The following is a 10,004-nucleotide window of genomic DNA, read 5'->3' on the forward strand; positions in this document are numbered from 1 at the left end:
ATCAGTTTCACTTAGCTCAGCAGAGGCTGAATACATGGCTGCTAGTCAGGCTGCAGGTGAGGCCATTTGGATGCGGAAGATTCTAGTGGGAATGTTTGGTCAGAGGATGGATCCTACAGTGATCTACAGTGATAACCAGAGTTGTATCAAACTCTCTGAGAATCCAGTTTTTCATGACAGTTCCAAGCACATTGATATCCGGTATCACCATCTTCGAGATTGTGTGGTCAAGAGGATCATGTTGTTGTTGTATGTTTCGACTGAGGAACAGGATGCATATATTTTTACTAAGGCATTGTCAAAATGCAAGTTCGACTTCCACAGAGACAGGATTGGGGTTACTGATAATCCCTTTCTTGTTGAGAGGGAGCGTTGAAAATAGCAACAAGAAATGCAATATAGAAGTGCTAAATTTAGTACTATTATAAATAGCAATTTGAGATACCTTCCTATTTTAGTCAGTCCCTAAACTAAAATAGTGAAGTAAAATTCGAATTTTATCTTAGCAGATGTTTGTAAAATAATTAATTAATTCACCATGAGTTAATTAGTTAAGGAAAATCAAACATGAAGTATATGTGGGGACATGCAAAAGTTTCTCCATTAATTGAGGAATTTATCCATCAGTTAAAGAGATAAGGATGAGTTGTAATTAGTTAGCTTAGTTAACTGAGTCAAGTCTAGTTAGATTAATTCAAATAGTTTGTTGAATTAATGTAAGTTCAATTAGTTAATGCATGCATGCATGTAACTGCTGCACTTCAGATAACTGAATATTCTCTCATAAATAACTCGTGCATGCAAGTTCAGAAAAAGACCCAGTTGAGATCAGATGGAGTGGCAGTGTACTATCAATTGCTAGAATATTCCATTGTGAATATCCCTTGCATGTAGAAGGAATTCTTTCCTTGAGGATTGCACAGTTACTTCTTCAGGTTTTGTGAGTGTGATAAGGCCAATTCACACATGTGGCTTCACTGGACCCCAAGAAAAAGTGCGCAAGGAAATATGAGGCATGGAGGGCTTGAGGAGGACATATACAGTGTCTATTATGTCTGTGAGTTGTATTGTTTCATTGCAGAGAGGGAAGGATAGCTTGAGAGTTGATTCTTTTTGTAACTTGAACAAGATTTCCACATGTATGATAATATAGAGATTGGGGTTTTAGGTTGAGGCTTTCCCCGGGTTATTTCTTCTGTGCTATGTGTGATTGATTTCTCATTTATATGTGTTCTCTTGATCTTACTCACGATTAAGCTTCTGCAAAGTGTTGTAGGAGTAGATCTTGTATTGTGTTTTAGTATATTGCATAATCTGTTGATCTATAGTGGGAATTTCTACAAAACATATTATCCAGATTCATAAATGAAATTGGCATTTCCTACTTTATCGCCATATCACGCCTCCGCAAAAACTTTTACTAGTTTTAGTCCCTTCCACTTGGTTCACAGTCTGGAAGTAGTTTTACCTATTGAATGTGAAATAATCACATATAAGTTAGTTTCTATTGATGAGATATGCCTTGGTAAAACAACGAATAACATCGTAGAGTATAGCATAGTATTGAGCTATTATCTGACACCATTTCATTTGGCATTTTTCAATTGATCGTTAGGTTAGATTCTCAACTCATAGTATTACATTTAAATGATGTCTATTCAGTTAGAAGTGCTTCAATGTTAAGAATGTTTTTGTAGGTTCGTCTCTTGGAGAGAGAGTTTGATTACATCGAATATCAACACATTCCAAGAATTTTAAACACATTAACTGATGCATTGGCTAATTATGTGTTAAATTGGCATTTGTAAAACATCTGTGAGAAATCAAAAGAAATATTCATCCATATATTGTACAAGATAGACTAAAATAGAAGTAGTTTCCATTAGTCAAATGTCTATAAAAAGTGTGTTTTTTACCAAAATGTCATCCAAATACACTAGGCCTCGTGGCCTTTATTATCTTGACATGTTGATACATTATCAAAAGACTAGTGGCTATGCATGATGATCATGGTAGCAGACAATAGTGTGTGCTACTCATTGTAGCAAGTGACTAATAGGTCCAGAAACCCCCATGGTGTGCCTATAATGGTGGACAGGCAATTCATAAATCCCGACTTCTGGGATGTCTAGGGTCAACCTCTCAAGGTTGTTCTCTAGCTCATTCAATGCACTAGTGCATCTGGGTTCTGTACAATAGGAGTTATTGGATTCTCACCGCACCTATCAAATATGCGTAGACCTATTGGTCTCACCAAGCCCACATTTGCATGATCATTTCAGACAATTAGTTTTGGATGCCAAAAAGAAACAAAAAATTCAAAAATTCAACAATAACCAAAGTGTGAAGTTTTTACTTAGATCACCCCACTGCATCCCAGCTGGTAGTGACATATCTGGATCACCTATTTATTCCATGCCTACCTATGGAGAATATTCAATCATGATGATTTTATTTTCCAGCCATCCAAAGAAATCAGGGGTATACTGAATCATTGGGCCTTCACCACCTCTGTGGTGTGCCATCAGTGTGACCCACTTCAGTGTGCCAGGATCTCAAGGTCCTCCTCTCTCTATGGCTATCTGTGGAGTGAGAAGGGGGGTCCTCTCTAGAGAAAACCAGATGAAAAAGGTACCATACCCAAAATTCTTGATTTTGTCAGTTTTTACTTTAGTTAGTTTCCATTTCAGGTTGGAAACTACCCCTTCACACCAGTTGAATATTGTAGGTTTCATGTACTCTACGAAAATCTGCATCTGAGCCTTTGTAAGCAAGTGAATATATTCACTTTTGCATGGTCATGCAACAGTTAACCCAATAGCTCTCAAAGGAAGCCTCTTTATGGTTTTGATATCAATTCTCCCATATTTGAGAGTAGCTCCTCAGAAGAAATGTTGCACTAGATAGGTGGAATTTGTTTCACCACCTCGTTTATGTCCATACAGAGAAATTTCAACCCCACAGCGGGAGCCTAGATAAGAAGTAATTTTCTTCAACATCGATAGTGAATCTATGGTCTCCGATCACAAATCATTCTTCTTGCACATTCCACTTTCTCATTATCCATTCCACCAAGTCTAGCTGGGCGTTCATGTATGGAATAGTGAAAATTTTATATGGGACAGAGTTTGTCAGTGCCTGTATTATCTTTGGGTGGTTCAAAGAATCTATATATTTTTCTTCATGTTCACACTCTCTCCACTCAAATTTTGTAGCTCAAACCCCTACAAACAAACATGGAGGATCATTAGAAAGAATTATGGTAAATTTTTACAAAACAATTAGGCGTTTTGAATTTAATTTACAATGCCCTCAGCGTTGTACATGGCCGCATGAGCAAAACCGTGTGGGTGTGCACAGTTCTAAGCCTAGAAACTGCACACATCCCACTTTTTAGTGTAAAAAATCCAATCGGTGTACGCAAGCCTAATGAGGGTGAACTGCACACACTGAGTGCGATTTTTCATTTGAAAATCCTCCCCGAAAAACAAAAATAAATAGTCAAATGCAAAATAAAAACCACAAAAACAAAGATATCAGAGAGATGGTTTACCTAGAGAAGATGGCTCGCGATTTGGTCCAACGGTTTGCCCAAAATATGCCTCTAAATTTCTTGGTGAAAAATGTACTCTATCACTCTCAAATGGTAAAAAACATAAAGGGTAAAATGTTTTTACTTTTTTGTGGCTTTTATAAGTGTTTAGGCCATTTTTTGCATATTGGCCTCTGAAATACAAATTTATAATGTTTTTGACTATATTTTTGAGTAACGACAATAATTTTTTAGTTTAAGTGTGCAAATCACAGGTTATTTACAAAAATGAACCATTTTTACGTTGAGTATATTTTTATCACTTTTTCAAACTCGTTAAAAAGTTACGAAAAAGAAAAATAGGGAGTTCTCTTTACGCCATTTTCAGACTCCCTAAACATGAAAATATCATCGAGTACTTGACTATTCGATCTCATAAAATTAAATGAATAATCGTCTATTCAGTATAAGTTTACCCCTTTTACGAACTGAACTAGACTATTTACAAAAAATGTATACATTGACTAATCATGGTCAATAGAGTTCTCTCCTGCATTATTTTACCCTTTTTTGGGCTTAAGGGAGCCCATTTATGAAAAAGGACATAGTGGAGTTTACTTATGTATTTCTTCTAACTCCCTAAAACTAAAAAACATTGAGATTTACTTTCTTGGGGCTCATTAAAATTTTACATTGAAAGAACTGAACAAGTTTTTTTTTTCTTTCTTTTCAAACTCTTTAAACATGAAAACGACATCAAGTTACCCCTTCATTGGATGTGTAAAATTTAAACAGTGCAGGACTCATTAAAATCCAACAAAAATTTTAAAATACCTTCAGATCTAGTCTCTGTGTGCCTTATAATTTCAAAATATTCAATTTTCTTAATATAGGGAGGCCCCTCCGACTAGAAAAGACTAGTTTCTAGCTATAACTGGTTTGTGCTTACCTTTGTGGCCCCTTCCTCAGACTAGAGGGATTCATAGAGTGCTAACATAGTGATGTCGTTGCTGAGGAACAAACAAAAGTGTTATTCTTCTTCAAGAAATATTGTCAAAGTTTGAGATTTGGTTTTTGATGGTGAAAAACAAATAGGCATAGATAGATTGAATCATTCACCTGGAGACTCCGAGTTCAAAGGATCTAGCAGATTGAAATTTCACAGTGACTCCACTAGTCAAAGGTCAATAATTTCAAGAATTATTGTTGACTGATTTCAAGATGGGTGCAATAACTAATCCAAGGTATGCTCCTATGGACATATCTCATATTCCTGGTTTTAGAATCCCATGCATCCTATTGATTGGTCAACCTATCTCCCAATATTCATAGATGGAAAGGGAGAAGATGTTTCTCTACATTTAATTAAATTCCACAGGCATGTATGTAGACTAGAAGTTATATTTCATGAGTATTCATTGATGAAAATGTTTATGGAAACTTTAGAGGGAAACGCAAGATCATGGTACGAATGGTTGTCAGATGCTAGTATATGTTCTTTGATGGATTTCTATTCATCATTTTGTACAAATTTTAAACAAACTCATCCTTCTATAGTGTTGATAGAAATATTTTGTGGAAGATTTAATGATCTGTTTCAGCTCATGGGTATTGACATCTATGATCAGGATGTAATGACTGATGAAATTGAAGAAGCCTTGTTTGAGTTGTCTTTTCCTCGGGATGAAACAGGAGAAGTACAACAAGAAGCAGCTGAAAATGAAACTGACCAATAGACAACAATTCTAGCAGCTGAAGATGAAACTAGTCAGCCAGAGGTTGATGAAGAAATGCAACAAATTTATCCTCTTAAGTCTGATCAAGAAGAGGAGAGTAGTAAAGAAGAAGAGGTGATTCAAGGGCCTCTTGCAAAATAATATTTCATTTAGGGATATCTGCCTCCAGATTCAGAAAATGAAGGGTTTTTTGAAGAAGAGCAAGTTGTTTCAGATCTTGTGGATGTGCGCATTATTACTGTGGTTACCTCAATTGAAGAGGGAAAAATCAAAGAACAAAGTCCTCTTGTTGATCATCAAATGAAGGTAACAAATCATCTGTGTGAAGATCCTTTTATTGGCCTCTTGCAATCATTGAAGGAAGAGGTTTGTCTTCCCATGGACAGTTTATTGCAGGAATTATGGGAGGCTATGATTTTTTTTGGATTCTGGTTCTCAGCATCAGTGGAATTTTGAGTTTCTAATCTCTTTTTCCTTCTGCCTACTCAAGGGAACTATGAGCAACATTCAGTCAAGTAGCCATTTTCTTGACTGGTTACATTAGAGAGAAGAGGTTACCTAGTGTATATATATTCAGCAGGTGGGCGGTTATCATCAAGATTTGAAACCTGAAGTGAAGGCCCTAAGACATCGATTGTCTGTTGCCATAATTAAGTTTAGTCAGTAGTTAATTTTTAGTTTTTCAGTTAAGTTTCAGTTTTTAATTTTTGACTCCATTGCCCAATGGTCCAAAATAGACTACCAGTCTACGTTTTTGTTCTTGGCACCTCGCTAGGAGGCTGCCATCCCCATTGGAGCCAATGTTAGGCTTCAAGGTTTTAGAGATCAAATGTCTTTGTCTCATTCATTCATTTTTAGTTTTTGAACAACAGTTTAGCCTACGAACTATTGTTGTTTTCATAGTCTAAAATTCATTGTCTTACATCCTTGCAAATCTTTCATAAAGAGTCCATAAAGATGAAACAAAACTTGAAGAGAGTCTGAGTCAAGGAGAAGGTCATTGGGTCATCTGCTCATATAAATTCTTTTAGGGTTCGAAAGGTTATGTATCATTGGTCACTGGTCAGAATCATGACCAAAAAATAAAATTTTGGGTCATTTTTAAGGTTTTGTTGAGTATGGTTCATTAGCCCATTCCACCATTTATAATTCATGTTTCCCCCTTCATATAAACCTATTATACATATTTCATTCCTATATCCTTTCCATATATTCTATTACCTAAAATTCCTTCCATACACCATCCCTTACATATACATTTATATTTAATATCATATCCATATACACACTCCCTCTTCTCATCATTACCACCTATATTCATAAACTCACCTCTCATCATTATCATTATTGATATGACACCCTCACAACTCATGACTAACATTGTCCTTGCATGATCATAATTACCCTCTTTAGTTCATACTCATGATCAAAAGAAAGCAAAAGGTGCACTTCCAAAATCTCTCATACCACACTCATTTCTCTCTCCAATTTACAATTAACGCTCTTCACTAAGGGAGACTGATAATCACACAACTCAGGGCCAAAAGTATCATGGCATAGGTTCAAATTCAGGTTTTTCAAGTGGGAGAAGGTTGTTGCACATTTGTTGCACAAAATCCCAAGTCACATAGTCACTGCACAATTGATGTGTAGACTAGGATTAGTTATACTGGAAACCTACAAGCGTGGAAAGGAGCACTAAAAGGATTCTACACCAACACACCATCATATAAATCACACCCATATTCTTATTTTTTTTCAAAACCATTAGCAACCATGCCAAGCATGGAGATATGCTACACTCTGCTACGCAATTTCCTCTAAAATTGATTGTTTTGATCATCATTTTCAAAATCGGTTTATGACCAAATGGAGCCGAATTTAGAAAACATAAAAGAATTTTTTCTCAAGAATGGGTCAAATAACAATAACCTCTTCCAGTTTCTGCACAATTATCATAGATCGGGAGTTTAGAAAGCATCTTTAAGTACTATTTTTCATATTGTGTATTCTCTTGTTTTAGTCATGGTTTTGCAGAGCTGTTTCTGAGGAGTTCAGGAATAATTTGAACAAAATTAGAGGTTTATCTCTAGGGCAAGTTCATCTACAATAAAATCCTTTATTTTTTACACAGGTTCTACCATTTGGGAGCTAGAGGTGTTTCTTCGAGGCATATTTTTGCAGTTTTTGTTGGCAGAATTGTAAAACTTTTGGAATTTGGTTTGAGTTTGTGGAAATTCATGGATATTTTGAGGCTTCCATTTGTCAAGAGGAGGGTGGTTTAATGTGTTTCTCATTCAGAGGATTAATCATCATCGATTCATTAGTCAGGTTTTTTCGATTCTGTGGAAATTCATGCCAACAGGGCATGCTACCCAGCTGTTATACAGTGTTGATGTGAAGACTTTATGTTGTTTATTATTTTCTATATCAAAAAGAATGGTTCGATGTTTCAGAGGACTATTATGACTTTGGATAGTTTTTATGATAAGTTAATGTGATAGGAACTTGTCAAGTTTTTTTGTTTTTTGTTTTTCTATCAAAGAAAATGACTGCAAAGTATGTTAAATTTTCCTCTTTTGTGTTTAATTTGATCCACTTCATGGATAAGAGATGAATTTCATATAGGCATGGTATTTTGAATGTTGTATGGCTATTTAATGCCAAATTTTTGAAGAAATAATGGGTCAGATAATATTGCGAATTGGGTTATCAGAAAATTGTGTATTGTGGCCTTGTTTTCATGAATAAAGGTGCTTATTTCTTAGTTTTTCTAGTGGACATTCGCAGAGATACTTGTCGTATTGTGCTTTAAATTTGTTCCCTTCTTATGATAGTTATATTATTTTATTTCTTTTACAGTCCTTCATTTTATGGGTATAATGATTCAGTTTTGTTAGAATTCATTCTTGTATTGCTCTAATTAAGTTATGTCAAATGTTTATGTTGCAAATGAAATATATTATACCCTTATTTTCTCTTTTTTCTTCTTAATACTTAGTCTCAAATATGCAGGATCATAGCCTCATCTTCTTTAGTTATATGTGAATGAGTATTATTTATGTTCATCTCCCACTATACTACAATTTGTTTCATTTATCTAAAGTATGTGCCAGACAAGCCTATGTGTGTGTAATTGGATGTTATATGATAAGCATCATAAGCTACTAGTTTTCTGATCATAGATATTCATTTTCGAGTAACTTTCATTTATTTCCAACAAACATTTTAAAATCCCTTTAGATCTGGTCTGTGTGTGCCTTATAATCTCAAAATATTCAGTTTTCTTAAGAGAGGGAGCCCCCTCCAGCTAGAGAAGACTAGTTTATAGCTAGAAGCGGTTTGTGGTTACCTTTGTGGCCCCTTCCTCAACCTAGAGCAATTCAGAGAGTGCTAAAATGAGGCTATTCATCTAAGGAGAGGGTTGGATATTGTGAGAAGAGGCTTATAACGTCAAGGCTTTGAGGTTGTAAGTGTGTTCTCCATTTTATTAATATAAAAGAAACTATTATTTCCTAATTATGTCTTCTCTGATATCATTTGTGGGATTCCTTAATCACTCACATAGGTTATGATTGGTTATTGATTCAATTTATGATATATGTTGAGTTAATTAGTTCATTTATCTTTCATTCTATATACTAGATTCTTTGATCCTTTGTGTGTTCTGTCTATGTAGATCTCCTTCGAAACATCATGGAGAAGTTGTGGAAAGTGTTGGAACAGTCTCTAAAGAATCAAGGAGAAGGTAACTATCAAAGGCACTGAAAGGTACTTCGACAAACATTTCGATAAATGATAAGTGATCTCTCTCATATTTTTTTTATTTCAATCAATCGTAAGCTAAGGAAAGGTAGCAGTTTGAGGTCTAGGGAGATCCGTAAGAGGGATTAGTCCACCTAAAATTCTTACATGAAACATTCTCTTATATTCATCAAATCATTGAATTGAACCTCTAGCAAATTTTCTTGTAAATTGGACTGAATTGCCTATATATAATGACATGCTTAGTATGGCCATAGACCCCTTTAATGGTTAAGTAGTGTTAAGTATAGCTCACCCTCCTTGTATGTGTTAACTATGGTGACTCTAGGCACATATATATATTTGTATTTGATTCTAAATTGGGAATTGTGCCTTTTCATATTATGCATGATGGATTTTTTTGAACTAATTGTAGATAGTGTTTCCACCTACAATGATGCATCAAGTGAATTGAAGGAATGGATAGATGTATGTATGGGTAAGGTGACTCTACCTTAAACAGTATACTAGTTAGATCATTCAATGATACATTGCCATGTATTGTAAGCTTTGGGTGAAATTTTTCATCTATGATAGAGAAGAGGTACTTATCATTAATGTTTTCCATAATGTATAAAGTTCTAATGAAAAGAAAAAAAAAAAGGAGAACTTTTTCTTTTATATACAAAAGAGAAAGGATTATCGTGAAATATGAAATAAAAACTTTGGAGATTTTTTTTTATATATTATGAACTAATCAATGATAGGTTCAGAGGTATGAACGTGAAACTATATAAAGTGGATTAATCAAAACAAAAAATTAAAGAATATATCATGAACAAGTTGGAGGACGGTCAGAGGACACGTGCAACATATCATCCAATCAAAAGTGGAAGGCCATACCTTGTGACGAGTTAATGTGAGGGGGGTCTTCCTGTTGAAAATTTGATGTTTTATGTTGTAACAATCACTTATTACGAAAATTGTTTATG

The sequence above is a fragment of the Pinus tabuliformis genome, chromosome 9 (genome assembly GCF_031772625.1).
Source record: "Pinus tabuliformis cultivar Carrire ecotype Pingquan chromosome 9, CPIR1, whole genome shotgun sequence".
NCBI lineage: Eukaryota > Viridiplantae > Streptophyta > Pinopsida > Pinales > Pinaceae > Pinus > Pinus tabuliformis.